At 39.5% G+C, this 7716-nt stretch overlaps 1 long non-coding RNA gene across 1 annotated transcript; it reads right to left on the bottom strand.

Annotated features, from left to right (window-relative positions):
- Window positions 1–3176: 3176 nt before the first annotated feature.
- Window positions 3177–7053, bottom strand: LOC121309302. The gene is made up of 4 exons (XR_005948626.1): window positions 6950–7053; window positions 6593–6721; window positions 5199–5375; window positions 3177–3297 (listed from the first exon to the last, which is right to left on the bottom strand). It is a non-coding gene; the product is annotated as an uncharacterized LOC121309302 (long non-coding RNA).
- Between the last annotated feature and the right edge of the window lie 663 nt (window positions 7054–7716).

Here is a 7716-nt window from a genome sequence, read left to right on the forward strand (position 1 = left end):
ACTACCCCTGTCACTCTGGAAGGTAGTAAACCTCTTGGGGTCTGCTTTACCGATCATATATAAACATTCCTATCAACACTGTTCAACCCTTTTCAGCTGACTGTGCCAACTTGCATCTAGCTTTAATCAATATTAGGTCTACTACTATTTTCTGTGCAGATTATAATTTTTACTCTTCATTTGAATCATTATCTATTATTTTCTGATTTCCTGTCTACGATAAGATTATGTTACTTGGGGATTTTAATATACATGTTAACATCGAATCTGATCGAAGAAAATGTAAGGCTTTTAGATTCTCTTGATTACGTTTGGCGTGTTACAGGACCTCCTCAAACCGTGGTCACACCATTGATTTAGTGATTTCTTTGGGTTTTGCCGTTTATAATTCGTCAATGGTAGAACTTATTTTTGCATTGTTTTTGAGGCTACATTGTCTTTATCCAATAAAAGCGTGCTGCGTACTATCCAAACACGCAAATTCTTCAACCACAAAAACATTTAACCTGAAATGGTGAGACTATCACCAATCACTGCTACCCACTCTCTGTCTACTGAGGAGTTATTCGGGAGAACTAATCTAATTTTATGGCAGAGAAATCTTAATAGTGTAATGTGTAGTTTTCTCTAGCAATCATGACTAAATATTATTTTGTATAAACATCTGGAATATTGTTGTATATTATACCCAGTTAGTTAGGTCTGTCGTTTTACCCGACTTGAATGTCATTTCAATATGTTTAGATTTACAAAAATTCTAAAAATGTTAAAAGGGAACCATTTTTTTTTTTTTAAACAAGATGAAACAAAGAACCCCTTCCCTTAAACTTTAACTAACACCTGCTCTGCTGCTGAAATGCAGATGTTGCGTCTCTGTCCCGGGATGACCTGTCCCAGTGCATCCCAGAATCCAGCAGGAAGTGCTGGACCAGCTTCCTGGCACGCGCACTGCGCAATGCATTTCATTTGTTTTGTTTTTCTATTCTTTTCAACCCTGATTGCATTTTTTCTCTGGATTACATCTTTCATAAAGTAATCACGACGGATTTGACACCCTCAACACAACAACAACAATAACCTGAAATACACACAAACACAACTTACTCTAAAATGCCACACAGCATACGAATACTGGCTCCCTTTTACATTAAAAATAGCAAACACCCACAGGGGTATCGCTAATTCTCTAAGATCACAGATTTACCTGAATGGAAGTATGTCTTGTTGCGTTTTGTGCATATATTTGCACCATCACTGGCTGCATTTTAGAAACTTGCACAAATACCCGGTGCATATTTGATGCACATAAGGGAGACGCCCCTCTGATTCTCTGCTTGCAGGTGCTGGATCATTTCTACACTGCCATCAGTCTAGTACCGTTGCTGAACACATTCTACACTATTTCAAAACCAACACCTATTTGCTTTGTGCGCTGCACACAAAAAGATAATATTACCCCTCACTGACCCATCCTTAAAACAACACAAATTGATACTGGTGAGAAATGAAACCTGTATTCTGTTCACACATAAAAAAAACACAGATTCTAGACATTCATTAACTAGGGTTTGGCTGCTAAACAAGTTAATCAGAACTCAGTCATCTGCAGGAGCTCAAATAGCAGGAAAAAACACAAAGAGATTAAATATATATATATATTTTTTTATACATGTTCCATTTTCTATTGAGTCACACAGGTGTTTTAGAAAAATAATAATTTTCTATTGCATCTTGTACATTCCCATTACCCCCTATTGGATTTCATTTCACACTAATACACATTTGCACAGATCGTTCCCATCTATTTAAATGGACCCTGGAAAAGACATTATGACCTACCTTGCGTTTATTTGCTTTAGCCAAACCACAGAACCTGGAAAAGTCTTGGTTTGCTGGCTATGTCTTACGTACCGGCCAGAACCTTCTCATTGCTGCCACAGCAACAGGGAGAGGATTTACTAGACTGTACCACTTTACAGGCAAAGGGGATTAACATCTACAGGGCATGTTCCCTTAGTAAATTAAATAGGTCAAAAAAGGAAAAAAAAAAAAAGTCATACAATAATTATACTGGTTCTACATGTAAGACACTGACGACGACGAACTAAAGAAAAGAAGTGTTGTTTCTTAGTTTATAGCTGAAAGTTTATGATAGCGTATCAGGCGTGCGGGAAAAAAAGGTTTTTTTTCTTCTTCTCCCACTGAACAGTGGTATAACCCTAAATCCACATTACGTCTTACCAGATATCATCACTGCTAGCAATTTGGATCAAATCTTCATGAATATTTTTCACTGGCATGAAGGGGGGGGGTCTAGGAAACAGGATGACCGTAATAAAAGGATACGTCCCAGCAAACTGCTGACTACTGTATAAGCTGTTCAGTGTCCCAGTTTTAACCCTCGAGATAAAAGTACTGTCCTTATAATCTTTTTTTTCGCAACAGTGTTCTTTCAACTCAGATAGGTTATGGTCAATGGAGTTTACTGGAATGTATGCAATATGCTTGCTTAATCAATCAATTAATAAATACATTACATACATTAATAAATACATACATACATACATAAATAAAATGCAGCATTATAGTAGTTTTCCCACTACATGTTTATAAAAAATAAAAAGATAATGAACATGCAAGACTCCTTACTAACGTATAAAAACAGGGTGCCTGTTTATTCCCCACATCGTGTTTGGGAAAGGATTAGCAAGCACACAATAAAGAGCTCATCTTGAATCCATGATGAAAATGCATTTCTCTTCGAGTCCCTTGCATCACTGTTTTTCCACTCAATGCATTATCCTTTTCTGCTGCTGTCACAGATTTTAGCATGATCATCAGAGTAGTAAAATTTTGCACATTATCTGTGCTACACCAGGTTTAAGTGTTTTATGGTGCTTACATTTAGACCTACCAGTATTTAGACAACCACTGCATAAATGAGAACTCCATGCAACTCCACTTGAAACAGTGGACAAGTAAAATAATGTAACATACTAATATTTATATAATGTCCAGCTTTACATATTTTCAGTACCAAGACAGTGAAACTATTCAATTATTTATGCTAGACTAGCATCGTCTTTAATTAAAGCCCGGGTTATGTTCATGTTTTATGAATGCAACCCAGTGTCTGGTTACACAGACAGTAGAGAAGTTAGCCACCCTTACCTTTCCCTGGTAGTTCACAATCTCTGGCTCTCTTGTTGACGATAAGGCCAACTGTCTCTGCAACCGCAAGACCTCCTTCTGAGACTCCCGCAACAGCCGCTCAAAATCACTCCCACCCGACTGGCCCTGTGCACAACAGAACAGGAACATCAAACAAACCAAGGAGGGGGCGGTAACGCTCAAACCATGTCCAAACACACACAAGGTATTTTTTCTTGGCTTATCCAATAAAAGGCACCACTGTTGGTTCAGATCCAGGCCAAAGCCAGTGGCAGATCTTGGCTAGGGGTACCCCACAGAACGCTGCAGTGACCTCAACGGGGAGAAAAAAAGCCTGGGTTTAGTTCACTTCATCAACCCGCTACTGCTCAGGGGACAGCGATTCCCCAGGCTGGGCCCTTGCAGTCAGGCTTCGGTAACTTGGTACCCTGTCATAACAAAATAACTGAAAAGAGGCAATTGGCACAGCAGTCGGAAAAAAAAAAAAAAAAAGTAACTTTCGCAAAATACCACAAAAAAAAACAAAAAACAGCCTAAATGTTCACCACAACCCCTCTGTTCCAGTGATACTTGACATAACTTTTTTTGTATTTTTTACTGACTATTGGTTCCATTAAAGCACTGCACGTGCTTCCAACAAATCTATTTTAGCGCTGCAGTAATTTAAAGATTAAAACTGATCAAGCGCTTGTACCATCTAGTGGAGGCACATCTTGCCTACAGCTTTAATAGCAGCATGCAATTACTACACTAGTACAGCTGCCACTGCCAATAGCAGGCTCTTTGCTGTGTGTTGTGACACATACAATACACAAGGTACCAACGGAGATATACAGATAGATAAAATAAAGAAAACAAAGAAAGAAAAGGTTCAAGTATGTTCATGGCTGGCATCCACAACACTAACCCTGGTTATGATTTTTAAATAGAAACTGCAGGAACATTCCCAAGTGAGAATGCTTTCCCAGGTTGGTGGCCCTATGTTCAAAACTCATGCAATACTCATTACAGGAGGTATTAACTGAAGAAAATGTTGTAAAAAAAAAACAAATTACTGCAACTTGGCCAAATAACGACAGTTTTTTGTTTGGGGAAGCGAGAACATCCTTACAGTAAGGATTAAAGTCCTGCTAAAGAAATATGATCGTAAGAATTCTGGACTTCAAAGTTTGGGAGTCCAATATAAAGCTTGGACAGATATTTGGGTCAAGTCATAAAAATGTGATGGTTCAGTGAAAAAACTTTCCAGGGATTTACTATAAAATCTGCTTTTATATTTTCAAGGTAACAGACAACAGTTATAAACAGTTGTTTATTTCCAAGTCCGCCAGTGATGATGCGCAAGAATTCGCCCTTGGCATTAACAAGTAAGAAGCATTAAGAATGCCTTGTAATTTTCCAGCTGCAGACTTATTTTGACATTTTTAACGAAAGGGGGACCGCAAACCTCCCCTCCTCCAATCCATGATGCTGTGTGTGGGTATTTCCTGTAGATTTTTTTTGTTGTCCAGCAGGGGGTGTGCTAGGATAAGCACATTAATTATGAAGCAGTATACTTACCATGCATCTTCATTTATCAGCCTCAGTGAGATCAGATGTTTTTATTTAACGTCATTTTAATTTCTAAGGGATATATATATATATATATATATATATATATATATATATATATATATATAGATATATATATATGGAAACAAACCAGACAATCTATGTTGCGCTTTAATATTTCAGGTTTCCACAATCGTGCATAAATAAAACAAGCTTAGTAAGTAAAAATCATAAGCCCTGGGGTCCCCCTGGTAACAGGCAATTTCTATAGCAATGACTCTCTCAGTAGGATATGTTAAATCCCTTAACCATTCCCAATGCTTCAGTTAGAACACTGACATGCAGTGAGCCAACAAAGGGAAGAGCCCTGAGAGGCCAAATGGCCTTTCCTCGTTCCCAAACTATTCTTATGTTATTAATAATTTAAGATGGTTAGTAACTGTGTGTGTGTGTGCGTGGGGGAGCCTCGTAGTTACCTTTCCTTTCCCAAAGCGAGACTGAAGCTCCCTGCACTCAGCGTGCAGTGCTTCAATCTCCTTATCCTTGGCAAGGAGGGCCTCTGCTTGCTCTGCCAGGTCATGGGCACGCTGCCTGGCAAACGCCTTCTTGTACTGCTCTACACCGGATCCCTTCAGTGGCACAGGTGTGTTCGCCTGCAACAAACAAAGAGACCAGCACACTCATCACAGTTTGTTTAAGGACGGTTTGCTGAAAACCACCTGTTCATTATCACCATTTCATTTGTATAAAACTATTTCCAAGTGCAGAGGCCCATAGGTATCTTGCTGTTGTCAGCAGTCTCCTAGGCATCTGCAGAAATGTCAGCTAAAGGGCTAAACTGATCGTGGTACAGGTGGGTTTTAATGGATTGCACTGACCATCTGCTTTTTAGGGAAAAGCAGGAATAGATTCCCCAATGTTGTAAAATGCTCAAATAAAATCCAGCGATGACTTCACCGTGAAAACAATGTGACAAAATGACCAGAGTATGACGCTGAGTATGTATTTTGTATTTTTTTTTCCCCCCAAACAGCATTGACAAAAAGGGAACAAACATTCGAGAATTGTAACACTGATTAAAAGATCCCATTTGATCAATTGTTTGTATGAATGCCACAAGATTGTACGGCAACTCTGTTATTACACCTCACAGGATCACTAAATAAGCCCCAATGCCAACACAGTTCACCACCATGGTTGTGTCCCTCTTACTGTTGCTCCACTTAGAAGCCTTGGCTCATGCTATTTATATCTCTCGTTGCTAGCAGCTGCAGCAATCAGACGACATTATCCCCCCCCCCCCAATAACAGGCTTCCTCTGACCCCCCAGCCCCCCATCAGGGGCTTCTGTTTTGGATACCAAGCACTGCAACATATTAACCTTGTAAACCTTAACCATATCAATCTACCCTGACCGAGTGCTTTCACGCCCTTATGAGGGCTTTCACAGATTGCTTTTACAGGAAGCCTGATAATGCCAGGCCACCAGTGATTACCATTGGTGCTAAATTCAGGTTTCAGCTGTTACTTGTATCCAAGTAGTAGAGGGGGTGGGGGGCGGGGTGAATATGAAAAAAACAATTGGTGGAAGTAAGCAAGAATGGAAGTAACTGGTGCACAAACCTGTTTGAAGATATTCTCATTAGAAAACTCAGGGTTTAGGGAAGTGCTTTAACAAATTCAGGGCTAGATGAATATCAAATTCAAGACTTCTGTTTACAAGGATAGACTCCATCACCGCATACATATTAGGTTTTTATACAATATTACACATTTTCCATAGAATGGACCTAGTGGTTAAAAGTGAGCACTAAAGAGACGTTGTAATACATCGCGATGAGAGCCAGTGGGTTGACAGTGTGAAGCTCACCACTTTGAGGTTGGCCTCTTGTAGTTTCCGAGCCCTCTCCTCTAAGCGCTTGGCGATGACGGCCAGCTCGGCATTCTTCCGTTTCAGCCTCTTCACCTTCTCTTCTGTTTCAGGGGAGCTGCTTTTGCGCTGAATTGAAGAAAATTTAAAAGAGAAAAGACTATGAGGTCAAGACTGTTAACAGCCCACTACATGGCAAACAAATGGAAATCTATCTGTTATAATAGCCTTTAGTCAACATCATTGAAACACAATAAATCATAAGCAGAAGATCCAAAAACAGGCTCCACAAAAGTTTAAGTTTTATGAAAAACTATGGTTATGAAGCTAGTAGGAGTGCAGCCTCCCATTCCTCACCAATAACACATTTTCCTGACGCAGAGAAGCACAGGTCCTTTCCAGCTCATCCAGGGCACGCAGCAATTCTGAATTCTGCCTCACCAAATACCCATAGTCTGTGCCATTCTGAAACACAAAACACAGCAATGCAACAGGCATTAACTCCACTGAGAGGTTTGCACCATTAAAAAACTACTAAGGAGTATGATGTTTTGTACTGACTTGTTTATTTAAGTTTAGTTTTTCTTAGAGAGACTAAATGCTGTGTGAATCTAGCCTATTCAAAAGACAGTATTCGCTGTATATGACACCGTATAATAGACTTTCCCTCAACCGTATCCAAGATAAAATTCTAAGGATTTGACTTTATGATGGACACCCATGAGAGGTTTCAGATCCATTTCAATTCAATTAAAAAAAGGTATGTCAGATCAGCGAACACGCTTGTACATTCATTCATTCATTTCTTCTGGCATTTTATGATCCTGGGCTTGTGAAAGGGATACACATCATAACACCTGTGCTAACCACAATACAGCATGATATAATATAACACAATACAACACAATACAGCATGTTCTGCAACAGCTCAATTTCACAGTTCACTGCCACTTGAATTCTCTAGAAGGTTGTTTTTTTTCCCCAGTTCAGTGCTCTTCAGATAGCATTCCTGAGGCAATATCTGAATGCCAAGAACCAGATTCAGACAGATCCACATTTCATTGCCCCACTCCCTCTGCAAGCAGAGCACACTCCTGCTACTTCCTTCTATGGAAAAGAAGACC

The sequence above is a fragment of the Polyodon spathula genome, unplaced genomic scaffold (assembly GCF_017654505.1).
Source record: "Polyodon spathula isolate WHYD16114869_AA unplaced genomic scaffold, ASM1765450v1 scaffolds_1153, whole genome shotgun sequence".
Taxonomy (NCBI): Eukaryota; Metazoa; Chordata; class Actinopteri; order Acipenseriformes; family Polyodontidae; genus Polyodon; species Polyodon spathula.